This window comes from Schistocerca gregaria, chromosome 3 (genome assembly GCF_023897955.1).
Source record: "Schistocerca gregaria isolate iqSchGreg1 chromosome 3, iqSchGreg1.2, whole genome shotgun sequence".
Classification (NCBI taxonomy): Eukaryota; Metazoa; Arthropoda; class Insecta; order Orthoptera; family Acrididae; genus Schistocerca; species Schistocerca gregaria.
Genome location: NC_064922.1, coordinates 937,017,829 through 937,031,219, shown reverse-complemented (window position 1 = coordinate 937,031,219; position 13,391 = coordinate 937,017,829). Strand labels below are relative to the sequence as shown.

Here is a 13,391-nt window from a genome sequence, read left to right as displayed (position 1 = left end):
ACAAATACTTTCAGAAATGACTTCCTGACACATAAATCTATACTCGATGTTAACAAATTTCTCTTTTTCAGAAACGCTTTCCTTGCCATTGCCAGTCTACATTTTATATCCTCTCTACTTCGACCATCATCAGTTTTTTGCTCCCCAAATACCCAAACACCTTTACTACTTTAAGTGTCTCATTTCCTAATCTAATACCCTCAACCTCACCCTACTTAATTCGACTACATTCCATTATCCTCGTTTTGCTTTTGTTGTTCATTTTATATCCTCCTTTCAAGACACTATCCATTCCGTTCAACTGCTCTTCCAAGTCCTTTGCTGTCTTCTGTCTCTGACAGAATTACGATGTCATCGGCGAACCTCAAAGTTTTTATTTCTTCTCCATGGATTTTAATACCTACTCCAAATTTTTCTTTTGTTTCCTTTACTGCTTGCTCAATATACAGATTGAATAACATCGGGGAGAGGCTACAACCCTGTCTCACTCCCACCCAACCACCCTTTCAAGCCCCTCGACTCTTAACTGCCATCTGGTTTCTGTACAAATTGTAAATAGCCTTTCGCTCCCTGTATTTTACCCCTGCCACCTTCAGAATTTGAAGGAGAGTATTCTAGTCAACATTGTCAAAAGCTTTTTCTAAGTCTACAAATGCTAGAAACGTATGTTTGCCTTTCCTTAATCTTTCTTCTAAGATAAGTCGTAAAGTCAGTATTGCCTCACGTGTTCCAACATTTCTACGGAAGCCAAACTGATCTTCCCCGAGGTCAGCTTCTACTAGTCTTTCCATTCGTCTGTAAGGAATTCGTGTTAGTATTTTGCAGCTGTGACTTATTAAACTGATGGTTCGGTAATTTTCACATCTGTCAACACGTTAAGTATTATTTTACAATAATCTCATATTGGTGTATACCTCAAAAGCAAATTGATTAAACCTACGCAACACAAGAATTATCATAAAATAAAATGAATGATTTTCGATTTTTAATTTAACGTGCTAATCACGTTGAAGAATAGCACATTTCTGCAACTGTACTTCGCTTTAACAATGCCAGCCGGAAAAACCAGAGAAAATACCGCACGACAGTGGTGTTAATAATGGATTAGCGCTTCGCTACTTGTTAAATGACACGCATTCGTACGTCCCATTCTTTGAAGCTCCATTTGTGAATCACAACATAAAAAGGTTCAAAGCATTTCTGGCATAAGCGACAGTTCAGAAACCGTGTACTTGGATATAATGAACAAAGCATTTTACCAACGTCACAGCAGTATTTCAGATACCTCTAACACCACCTCTGTACAATGCTACGCACTGGGGCATTAGACGGCTGCAGTGGGGTGTGGCGATTGACAAACGATCGGTGCTCGCGAAATTTGAAAGATGTTCATTCAAAAGGTCCTACGTGCTATCACAATTATGGCCCTAATTTTCGCCTGGGATCGATTGCTAGGGCTGACATCTTGCAAGTGTGCCTTGTTTCCCTCAAAATGTGAGGTCAAGTTGGTGATGATTTCGTTGTTAGTGCTAAATAAAGCAACAGAGCCTATTCTTCCTTAGTATGAGCTCCATAACACGTCGGCGCATATCTGCGATGTTCAAGGAGCGATTCCAATGTGGCGTTTGTGACGACACGGTTGAGCAGTGAAATCGCGTGGTGTTTTGGTTGGTCTGCTGTTGCGTGACTAGAGACGCGCCAGTAGAAAGGATTGCATTGTAAAGTACAGGCTCATGGATACCGCCGCACAGCTACGACCGCCATAGCCTTCGCACTGGAATTGTACCATCAGGCAGCGCTCTGCTGACGCCACGAGCCGATGGAACCACGTATACACACGAGGGCTGATCAATCAACACTGAGACTGATTTTTTCACAGATGTTTATTACTCCATTTCAATGCTTACATGATCTTTTTCATAGCACTTCTCTTCGACTTAAATGCACTTTTTATAGCGTCTCTGCCAGACCTCGAACCCATAGTGCAGATCATTCTTTGCAGATCATTGAGAATCGCCTCACTTTTTTTGGACACTGTTTCAGAAATCGCAAATCGAATGCCCCAAAGCTTTGCCTTTAGAGATGGGAATAACAAAAACCACAGATTGCAAGATCAGGGCTATATGGTGGATGCAGGACACAGGTAATGTTGAACTGAGCCAGAAACTGCACGACTTGATTTGGGACGTGCATTGTCATAATGAAGTCGCCATCTGGTCCGAGTAAATTCTGGTCGTTTCCTTGCAATGTACTTCCTCAATTTAGACAGTACTGGCATGTAGTGTGCTACTCTAACAATAGTGTAAGTGAGAACTCAATGCTGGTAAATCATTCCATGACAGTCAAAAAATATGATTACCATCACTTTCCCTGCAGATGGAATAACGTTCGCCTTTTTTGGTCGTGGCGATTTCCACGCTGTGCTGGCTTATTTTCCTTCGGGATCGAAATTATGCGGCCATGACTCATCACCGGTGATGATCGATTCCTGAAATGCATCCCCTCCGTAAACAAAGAGACGCAGCACCTCACCAGATAAACACCCAATCTTCACCACGTTTCACAGTTGGAACGTAAACTCAGCTAAAAGCTGGAAACAATGGGTAACACGACTCATTCGATCAAATGACTTTCTTCCATTCCTCCTCCTTCCACGTTTTACGGCTTCGGCGCCACATTTTTCTACTACATGCATCTGTATCACTTATGAGTGGTTCTGGAATTCAGGCCCTGAAATTCCCTGCTTATGCAGCTTCCTTTTGGTGCTGACAATGTTCGCGTGTGCAACTTTCAGCTCTGCAATGACTTTTGCAGCTGCCGTCCTCAAATTTTTCATCACAATCCTCTTCAATGACTGTCTGTCCCTATTACTGAACACACACTTTCACCCAAATTATGATTTAGCAGATGACGTTTCCCCGCTTTCTCAATATGCAGTATCAATCTTCGATATGATGCCTCTTGAAACACTAAGTACTCCGGCTCGCTTGGTCACGGAAGCTCTCACCATATGGGTAATAACAGTTCGTCCACTGCACTTAGCTCCGACATTATACCCTTGTAACGCGAAACTGTTTTGATCATGATTGACCCTTTCAATGTATTGAGGTGCCCTTCGTGGTCAAACACAACAGCGCAACTTGCAGGCTTCGCTCTCGCCTCCATTTATTTTCAAGCAAGCGTTTCTCGCGGTGTTTCCATATTTTCGTACAGCACCTGTAGGTCTCAGCAGTATGCTTTCTTACAGGAGTGCCAGTGCTGTAAGGTATGCAGAAAAAGTTCAGTGAAGTTTGGAAGGTGGGAAATAAGGTGCTGGCAGAAATAAAGCAGTGAGGGTGGGCCATGAGTGGTACTTGGATAGCTCATTCGGTAGAGCGCTTGCCCGCGAAAGGCAAAGGTCCCACGGTCGAATCCCGGGCGGCACACAGTTTTAAAAATCACTTGTTGATGTTCCTGCACACTAGACGACGTAGGTTCAGCGAAAATGTCACACAACCTCAATACCCTGAAATCTGATTCGTCTGAATTAGGTCAGTGAAATTCTTAGTGCTGTGGCGTGTATCTTAAATTTCAATTCTTAGGTTTATACTTTACAAGGTTCTAATAGGACACATGTTACTTTTTAACTTGTGTTCATTTACAGTCAGTGAGGATAGTGAACGTAGATGGGCACATGCAACGGCGGGAAACTCATTTCTGATTGCCAGTAACTTGAGTAATGGTGAAAATCTGAAATAACGGCAGTTATACTCTTCTCACTACCTGAAAACAAGAGCAATAAAACCCTGGTCGCTCAGTTTGTTTCAAAGCACATACAGCACATGTCGCCAGTGGTTCAAAAATTTTATTTCATTTTTGTGGTATTTACACTTACTATTCGTAAACAGTGATTTTTTTCACCTCTTGCCATAAGAATAGCGAACGTTAAGACTGAGCTATCAAGTAGAGCTATATCTTGAGTCACATTGATTATGCTGGTCAGCTAATGATTCATAAATGAAGATTATCGTCTAAATTAATGAAATAAAATATTATGTGACGCGAGTTTCACATGTTATATGTATGTTAAAATAATACATCAAAAATTAGTACATACAGCACGATTATTTCTGAATATGGGCCCGCAGTTCATCAGTACTACAGGCGACGTGTGACCCTGAACTGGCCCTATTGTCTGTATTACTCGTGCATTCCTCCAAGACATTGGGTGTTGTGACTGTGGGGGCGTAGAGGAAACAACACACATAAAAGGAACTAGGAACATACTGACAGCTTTTCCTCGCTGACTTCGTTAACAAACGATACTGGGTAGCGCATGACGCCTACTTTTGTATACGAACTTAGTCGTGGTATGAGATATTTTACGACAAACCGAACAAAACTGCACGCAGCGAACACAACACAGAATGGCTGCAACAATGCCACTGGTAGCGAGCGACCCCAAACAAGTGAACATCAGTCGAAAGTTGTACACCGCATTGCGACTTCGAAGACTCTACTACGCCCGTCAGCCACCACGGCGAATATATTCCCGGAGTGCGTGACAATTGATTAATTAGTACATTGTACGTGGGCGAATATAACATACAGACTGCATGTTTACTCGAGCTCACAATAACACACATTATCAGATGTTATTTACCATATGACGGGGCTGTCTTCGGCAGAAGCACTTCACCAGATTGAATGCAGTCACCGGTATGAACCATTCTTAGGCGTATTGCGCTAGTATGTGGAAAACAGTTTTTTTTTCTGTTTGAGACACGTGCTGTAAAGTTTCCGAAGAATGCAAACGCATTCTTAAAAGTAAGACAATAATGTAACACTGATGCCTCACCACAGTTCAGTAACAGTTTTGTGCTAATGTGGTATACGTATCCAAACATTACTATAAATAATTACGGTATCCCTGAAAAGTTATTAAGCGTTTAGATAAGAAGTAATGTAGCCTTCGATAACTTTCATTATTTCGTCAGTCCACTTGGGTTACCTTAAGAACGGGGTAAATGTCACGTCGCAAGTATAAAAGGGCCAAGACCAAATTGTTATCGTAGCTTGAATGACAGAGAACAGGCTTGTGTTGCTTGATAGGTTTCGCTATTTATGATTCAACAAGCGAATGAAACCAAATAATGGAATACAACACATTTTCACACTGTGGCGGCCTCCTCCTCCCTCCCCCCCCCCCCCCCCCTCCACACACACACACACACACACACACACACACACACACACACACACACAGTTTTTGACATTCGCCAGGTGAAGAACGCTGATCTCAGGACAGCTAAGCCTTAGCGGACAGAACTGTCTGTTTCTCAGAAAAGATGAAAGAATCTTAACAAGATGAAATGGACGCTTGTGGTGAAACATTTTGTGATCCCTTATCTATGCCACATTTTCTCGAATGTTCTTTGTCTCAAGAAATGAAAACCAATGCTGCATTTTATTTATCATGTTGTGCCCAACAAGTCTCGCAGATTGATGAAGTATACTGAGTTTTCAGTGTAATGATATGTGTCTGGTTTCCAAGAAACAATAAGAAATTTTACAATAATTCCTTAAAGGATATTTGCAGAGCTGGCAGTTAATTTTGCGGGAATAGCAGATTCTTTGGTATTTCAGCTGTTAAACATCTGTTACTGAATTGGAGTCTGATTTCAAGGAATTACTTGAAGTTTTGGAACAATGCAGTGTTATCTTGCTGTTAAATCTTTCTGCATCTACCTACTGAGTGTGTATTTTGAAGAAGCATACACTGTACCTAATCCAACTATAAACCCTTTCAGTGGTACCCACTGGGAAATCAAAATAGAAATCGTGAAACCTCTGGGATACTGTTTTCAACAAATGTATGGTGTGGTTTATGAAGCTAGTGAAGACTCTTAGGTACATGTTTTTAGAAGAAACAGTGTCACTGGCCTCATAACATTTAGCATTGAAAAAAATTCAGAAATTGTTTCTTTTCAATAGGAATTTCTATGTAGTAGGCTACTTATTTCAAAAAACAAACAACTTGTTTTGAAGATCACTAAATTTAGATTGATTGTTAGCTATGATCCCCTTACAGAGGGCCCAAGGAAAGAAAACTAATGTCTGAGGGAGGATGGAGATCAGGGGGGGGGGGGGGGGGTGAGGTAAATCTGTCAAATGACATGTGACACGTCACTGCTGTACAAAAATGCTCTCAAATTGGCCCTGCTCATGGTTGTAGCTTTCTTAGTCGTGAGCGTGAGGGTTGTAAACTGTTGTTTGAGTGCATCACCCATAGCTATCTTGCAGGTCAGAAGTTGATCTGTTAGGTCTTCATGTGAGATTTTGTTGTGGTTTGTTACTATTTACTGGCTTTAATTATGCACCAGACCTTTTCAGGGATTCATCCAACTTCTCAAAAATATTCTTCCAGTGACAGACTGGTTTTGGAGATAATATTGGAAATGTCTGTTTATATGTCCATTCTTCTTCAGTTAGCTGGGCCTCAAAGTTTTGTCAGCAATGTCTGTAATCCCATTTTTCTGTCACCAAATCTTGTATGGGCTATGGTAAGGACTGCCTGCTGAAACTGTCTACAATTGTTAAGGTGACTATGACACTCCTTTCTGTGATATTATCAGTGGAGGTTAGTACATAGTCAAGACAAATTCTGAAGCCCACCACTTATGATACAAGGAAAGAGACCAATGCTATTGTGAACCTTGAAACTCAACATGTCCTGACTTTCTCAAATTGATTAGTCTGTCATCATGTGCCAGGCCTGTGGGAATTGTTCACTCTACCACAATGTGTATCTTCGTTCATCACTCTACACAATGCTCTTCAGATTGCTGTTGGGTCCACACACAATATAATTTTCATTGGTAAACAAGTGAGCTATAGGGATTTTTTCATGTGAGTGTTTCAGGCGATGGGAATATTTCTGTTCTTTTCCTGGACTGATTTTTATAGAAAGTGTACTTTTAGTTGTCAACTGGGCAGTTAAATCCACCCAAACACAGATTATTCCAGTGGATGACCTATCTGTTTTTGTTAAAGTTTAGATGGCATCCACGTAGTAAGAGCATCTTAGCCAACTGTCCACAATACTGATGAAGTAGGGCCAGTATCACCTCATGTGTTCCTACATTCCCCCAGAACCTAAACTGGTCTTAGTCGAGTTCAGTTTCTTCCAGTCTTCCCATTCTCCTGTAGACAGTCTGTGTTTGTATTTTGCAGCTATGCCTACAGGATGGGTGTATGGGAAGGCAGTGGGCATTATGGAATGATTAGGATAAAATTTAGACAAAGTCCATTTATTGGTGAAAGCATGTTAAAAAGGGGTCACATAGCCAGGCCTATGGAGATGAGGTTGAGCCAGAGTGTAGAGATTGGCGAAACATAGTTCGCGAAGCTAACGAAAGTTGGTATCTGTCAATTGGGCCAGTCCGAGCAGCATGCTGGCTCTGAAAACTAAGTCCCCGGCGCCGCAGCACCAGGTGAATTGGTGCACCACATAGCTTCCTCCATCGTGATTGGTCAGGATCAAGAAAACCGTGCAGGCGTCATGGAATTTTCCAGAGCGTCGCCTGCTAAGTGACGCCTGAGGCAGCATTACCTCATCAGCACATGAGGGTGGTGTGTGGCCAAGGTTCCCTTCCTCGGTGCTGACTTCCTGTTGCTAAACCGTGGGACAAAAGAATTTACAGGCAGCTAACACTGTCAGCCATGGCTTGGCCGTAATGGAAAAATGAAGTTACCGATTCAAAGCTCATATAATAAAGTAAAATCACCTACTGTCTGGCTCATCCTTTACATATGACTTATCTGTAAAATCTGTATTGTTGTCCCATATTTCCCACCTCATCTACACTTACTTCCTTTTGTACAATATTGCCTTCAAGTTCAGTTCGTTAGTGTAGCCCTTCCATGTAGGCCCATATTCTTTCATCTTTCCAGCCATCCATTCTTTGATAGTATTGGGTTGACATTTGAGCCCTTGATACTCATACAGCTGATTCTCTTTCCTCCCAAGGTTTCGTTGATTTTTGCATTTCTTTTTTCCCATATGACTGCATTCTTCTACAGCTTTGTGTTTGTCTTCTAGCCATTGCTGTTTTGCCATTGTGCACTTCCTGTCAAGATCTTTTTTAACATCTGTAATCCCATTTTCCTGGATCATATGTTGCTTTCTTATATGTACTATTTTCATCAATGAAATTCAGTATTCCATATGTTATCAAAGTATATTTAAAGAACTTTTGTTTCATATTTAATCTTCTTCTGCCTTTCATTGTTATAGCTCTGTTACTTTCTTACCTACTTATATTGCATTTCTTTCACTTGTTCATTAATTTGCATGATGCTCACTTTCATTTGGAACATGGAACAATCTCAGGTTCTTCAGGTTCTTTCAGTTTATCCAAGCTTTCTTAGTTTGCAACCTGTCTGCAGTGTCTTCAGCTTCATTCTGCTGTTCATAACCAAAAATGTACTCCTCTAGTCCTTGAAGTGTTTTGCATTTCAAAATCTGGTGTCTAAATCATTGTCTTGCTATAACATAATCTACCTGATTCTTTCAGGTGAATAATTTCTCTTATTTCATCTGAGTTCAAGATGGTAGTCAGTAAGCAAAAAATGGTTTTATTTACATGAGCTGGAGTGATGTATTTTTCATGCCATGAGCACTATATACAACACTTCATTAATAAGATCTGCACCTATTTGAAAACTGTTACCTGTAGGCTAAAGTCTACAAAGGATCTGTATATTACTCGAGAAATAAAGGCTTCATGTGAAATATTGAAGACAGTAACATAGACATCAAATCAAACACGTCAAAAGAAAAAGATAGTTACATCAGATAACAAGATAAAGACAGTATGGAATATAGTGGAGGAGGATACTTGTACACCCAGAGGTAAGGAGAAGCAAGTAGCATTGAGGGTAAACAATATATTGGGAATGAATGTGTGCAATGTTGCAAAACTTTGTAATGTGTGCAATGTTGCAAAACTTTGTAATGGGCATTTAAGTAACTGTTACTAAAAAAGATGGGATTGTCAAGTTCAGTAGATGCTGTCATGAAATATGTCACACCGGCCATTACAAATAACTTCAGTAATATGAATTTGCTGCTCACTGCCAATGTAACATTAATCATAAAAGCATTAAAATAAAAAATCTAGTTGTGATAAAATAAGTTAGTTAACAAGCACAATTTTTGCTTTATTTTTGCAACCATTCATTTATCAGAGGAACATTTCGCAAATCGTTGAAATATCCTTAAATTAAGCCTTTGTATAAGAAAGGAGATGAAATGGAAAAATGAAATGGCATTATTGGCCAAGACCCCATCCAGAGTTATTCAGCCAGCTGGCATAAGTCTTTTTATTTGGTGCCATTTCAGCAACTTACATGTTGATGAAGATTACATGAGATATTTAGGGTAACATAAACACTCAGTCCGTTAGCAAATAAAATCTCCGACCTGGCCAGGATCAAACCTAGGATCCGCTGAGGCAACAGCACTAACCACTAGACCATGTGCTGTAGACTAGAAAAGAGATAAAGAACTGCTGTAAGGTTTCTGTCCAGTTTCACTTTTGCCAACATTCTTAAAATGATTCTGAAGGAATTAGGTAGATTATGTTATAGGAAGACAATGATTTAGACACCAGATTTTGAATTGCAAAACACTTCAAGGAATAGAGGAGTATGTTTTTGGTTATGAGCAGCAGAATGAAGCTGAAGAAACTGCAGACAGGTTGCAAACTAAGAAATATGTGACACATAATTGTGTTCTTAACCAACACAGCACAAATAATGTTTTCAATCCTGTGTTCAGATTTATAAAGGATTCAGATATTGAGAAGGCTACTAACATATGCAGCAAGAATGTACTTAAAAACTGGGCAGTGTATTACAGGTTATTGGTATATTTTGTTGTCTGTCACAGCCATTTGCCTGTGTAAACTACAATATCCCTTTTAGCAATATCCTTTCCAACAATATCCTTTTCAGTAAGTTTGAGTATTGTGGTATGACAGGAAATGTTTCAAAGCATATCTCTCTGACAGGAAGAAAAGGGTGTCTTGAATTAAGCTCTCTGTCATCGATAAGTCGGAACTAATTAGATGTGATGTCCCACAAGGTTCCATCTTAAGGTATTTACTTTTTTTGTGTATATCAATGACCTTTCATCACTAAAATTTTGAGACCAACTTTGTTTTGTTTGCAGATGGTACGTAGTTTGTAATAATAACAAATCAAATGTAATTTGAGAAAGATTGGTTAATGAAATGTTCATGGATAGTTTTTTGCCACTAAACTTTGATAAAAACGCACTGTTTAGTTCAGGCCTTGTTAGACTTTACTGTGAAGATGTGATTTTCTCCCGGTGTATACAATGTTCAAATAACTTGTCAGAATACAGCTATGTGATGATGTGAGCAACAGCCGAAATTTCGACAGGTGCACACCCAGTCATTTTCAAGGCAAAACTGCAGTTGGATGTTATTGATATATATAAAAAGAGGTATCATACTTCACTTACTTTCATGTCCTAATGTCATATGAGAATTTTTTGGTGTACCTAATCAAGCCAAGCTAAAATCCAAAAGCATATAACAAGAGTTATTTGTAGCATGAACTTAAGAGCATTCTGAAGAGGCCTGTTCAAAGAACTGGGGATACTACTTACTGATTCTCATTATATTTATTCCTTATTGAAATTTGTCACAAGTGATACATCTATCTTTCAACCAACAACTGATTTCAGAGTCAGTACTAGATATAAGAATAAACTTCATAAAGATTTTAAGTCACTTATTTTGGTCAGTTATTGAGGAGCACACGTTTTCAATCAATAACTTGTTATCAGCTATATTTAAAAACAAAGATTCCAAGACTTACCAAGCGGGAAAGCGCTGGTAGACGGGCACAATAAAATAACACACAAACACACACACACAAAATTTCTAGCTTTCGCAACCAATGATTGCTTCTTCAGGAAAGAGGGAAGGAGAGGGAAAGACGAAAGCATGTGGGTTTTAAGGGAGAGGGTAAGGAGTCATTCCAAACCCGGGAGCGGAAAGACTTACCTTAAGGGGGAAAAAAGGACAGGTATATACACACACACACACACACACACACACACACCCCACACACACACACACACACACACACCACACACACACACACACACACACACACACACACACACACAAGCAGACATGCTTGCATGGAAGATGATACTTTCCACTGTACCAGTTAAGGGGGTTTCTTTCTATTCCACTCACTTGTGGAGCATGAGAAGAATGTTGCTTAAATGCCTCTGTGCATTCTGTGATTAGCGTAATCTTATCATCGTGATCATTATAACAGTAATATGAAGGGGACTGCAGTAGATTCCTAGATTTATCAATTAAACCTACTTTTTTTTTCAGTGCTTCGGAAGTAGGCCTTCTGAGGTTAGTTTGCAGTTGTCTTCAAACGTTTGTCACTTAAGTTGTTAAAGTATCTCTGTGATGCTTTCCAATGGCTCAAACGAACTGTGACCATTCATGCTATACTTCTTCATATACATTCAGTACCCCTGTTAGTTCTATTTGCTACAGTTCCCACACATTTGTGCTGTAGTCTATAATAGGTCACATGAGTATTTCAGGAGCAATCTCCTTTTTAGACTGATTGTATTTCCCTAATTGTGTACTAATTAATGTGATTCATCTACCTGCTTTACCTATGACTAAGTGTTCGTGATCATTCCAATTCATATATTTACAAATAGTTACCCCCTGGTATTTGTTTGAGTAGACTATTTCCAACTCTGACTCACTGATACTGCATTCACAGGATGCTATATTTTTTCGTTTTGTGAACTGCAAAATTTTTAATTTATGAACTTATAAAGCAAGTTGCCCATTTTTACATCAATTTGAAATATTATCCAGCTCTGACTGATGATTTGTGCAGCTTTTTCATACAGTATTTCATTATAGATGACTGCATCATATGTGAAAAGTGTGTGGTTACTATTAATATTGTCTCCAAGATAATTAATAGGCAACATGAATGAGTAAGGGTCCCAATACTCTTGCCTGGGGCACACCTAAAATTTCTTCTACATCTGCCAATGGCTTACCATCCAAGGTAACATGCTGTGTTCTCTCTACCGAGAAATCTTCAGTCCAGTCACAAGATTTGTTTTGTGCCCTGTATGGTCATACTTGTGATTTTAAGCATATGTGTAGTATTGAGTCAAATGTGTTTCAGAAGTCAAGAAATACTGCATCTACTTCACTGTCTTGATCCAGGACTTTAAGATTGACCTGAGTAAACTGCATGTTTGGTTTCACACGATCAATGTTGTCAGAATCCATGCTGGTTGGCATGGATGAGGTCATTCTGTTTAAAATATCAGATTGCCAGGAATCCTGTTCTTTATGTCTCCCCAATTCACTTGTCCATTTCTCTTCCCACATTCTCTAACACATCTGCTCAATTTATTACTCTAACATTCCATACTCCAATCTTTGGCATGCCCTATTTGTTTCCCTGAAGACAGCATCTTCCTGGGTAGTTGCTGCCCAAATATCTGAGTGGAGAACTTTTTTATTTTACCTCAATAATATTTTACCCAAGAGGATGCTATCATCATTAGACCATACAGTAGAGCTCAGAAAATATAATGGCTGTAGTTTCCTGTTGCTTACAACCATACTCACTACCACCAGCATTGCAAAGCCATTGTTGCTCCCGTATAGGTAAAGAGAAGACTGGTGCTCCTCTCCAGGAACCGTAGCATAGCAAGATGAGGTTAATGGATGGATATTGAATATTGTGCCTAAAAATATGCTTTTTTTTTGTCTTCTGTGAAAAGAAGCTTCTTAATAAAGTAGTTTTCAGCCATATCCCCTTTCATCTGTCATGAATAATAATTGTTTTCTCACTTCATTACATTTGATAAGTTTTGTGTTCATGGTGAAAGCATATTTCTGGGGAGTTGGCACTACCACTGATGACAGTGAAATAGTGACTGTGATGTCAGTGACAGATGACAGCAGTCTAGTTTCCAGTAAACTTTTTTTATGTTAACCAAAAAGAGAGAATTACTGTCTTAGGAACAAGCCACAAAAGGGGTGTATGATATTAAAGGAAATATAGTTAATGTCTCATGCATCCTTGTAAGGGACGATTGATAAGTCAGATAATTTGAAGGAACAGGGAGTGTTGCAAGTGCAATGATCAATGGTAACCCACCAAGGAATGTGAACCAACTACTTATGTGGCTGTGACACTGCTGTTGCTGAATCCACAAATTTTATTTTAAATACCTTATGGTACTTCTCTTGTTTCATAGTCTGCTGTAGCTGATATGTGTCCATTGTATTCTGACTGACTATAATTTATAAGTT

The 13,391-nt window shown here is 39.5% G+C and overlaps 1 protein-coding gene across 7 annotated transcripts in view; it reads left to right on the top strand.

Moving 5' to 3' along the window:
* Positions 1 to 13,391, top strand: part of LOC126355837 (proton channel OtopLc-like) — a 642,361-nt gene that overhangs the window by 484,592 nt on the left and 144,378 nt on the right. The window lies entirely within an intron of this gene.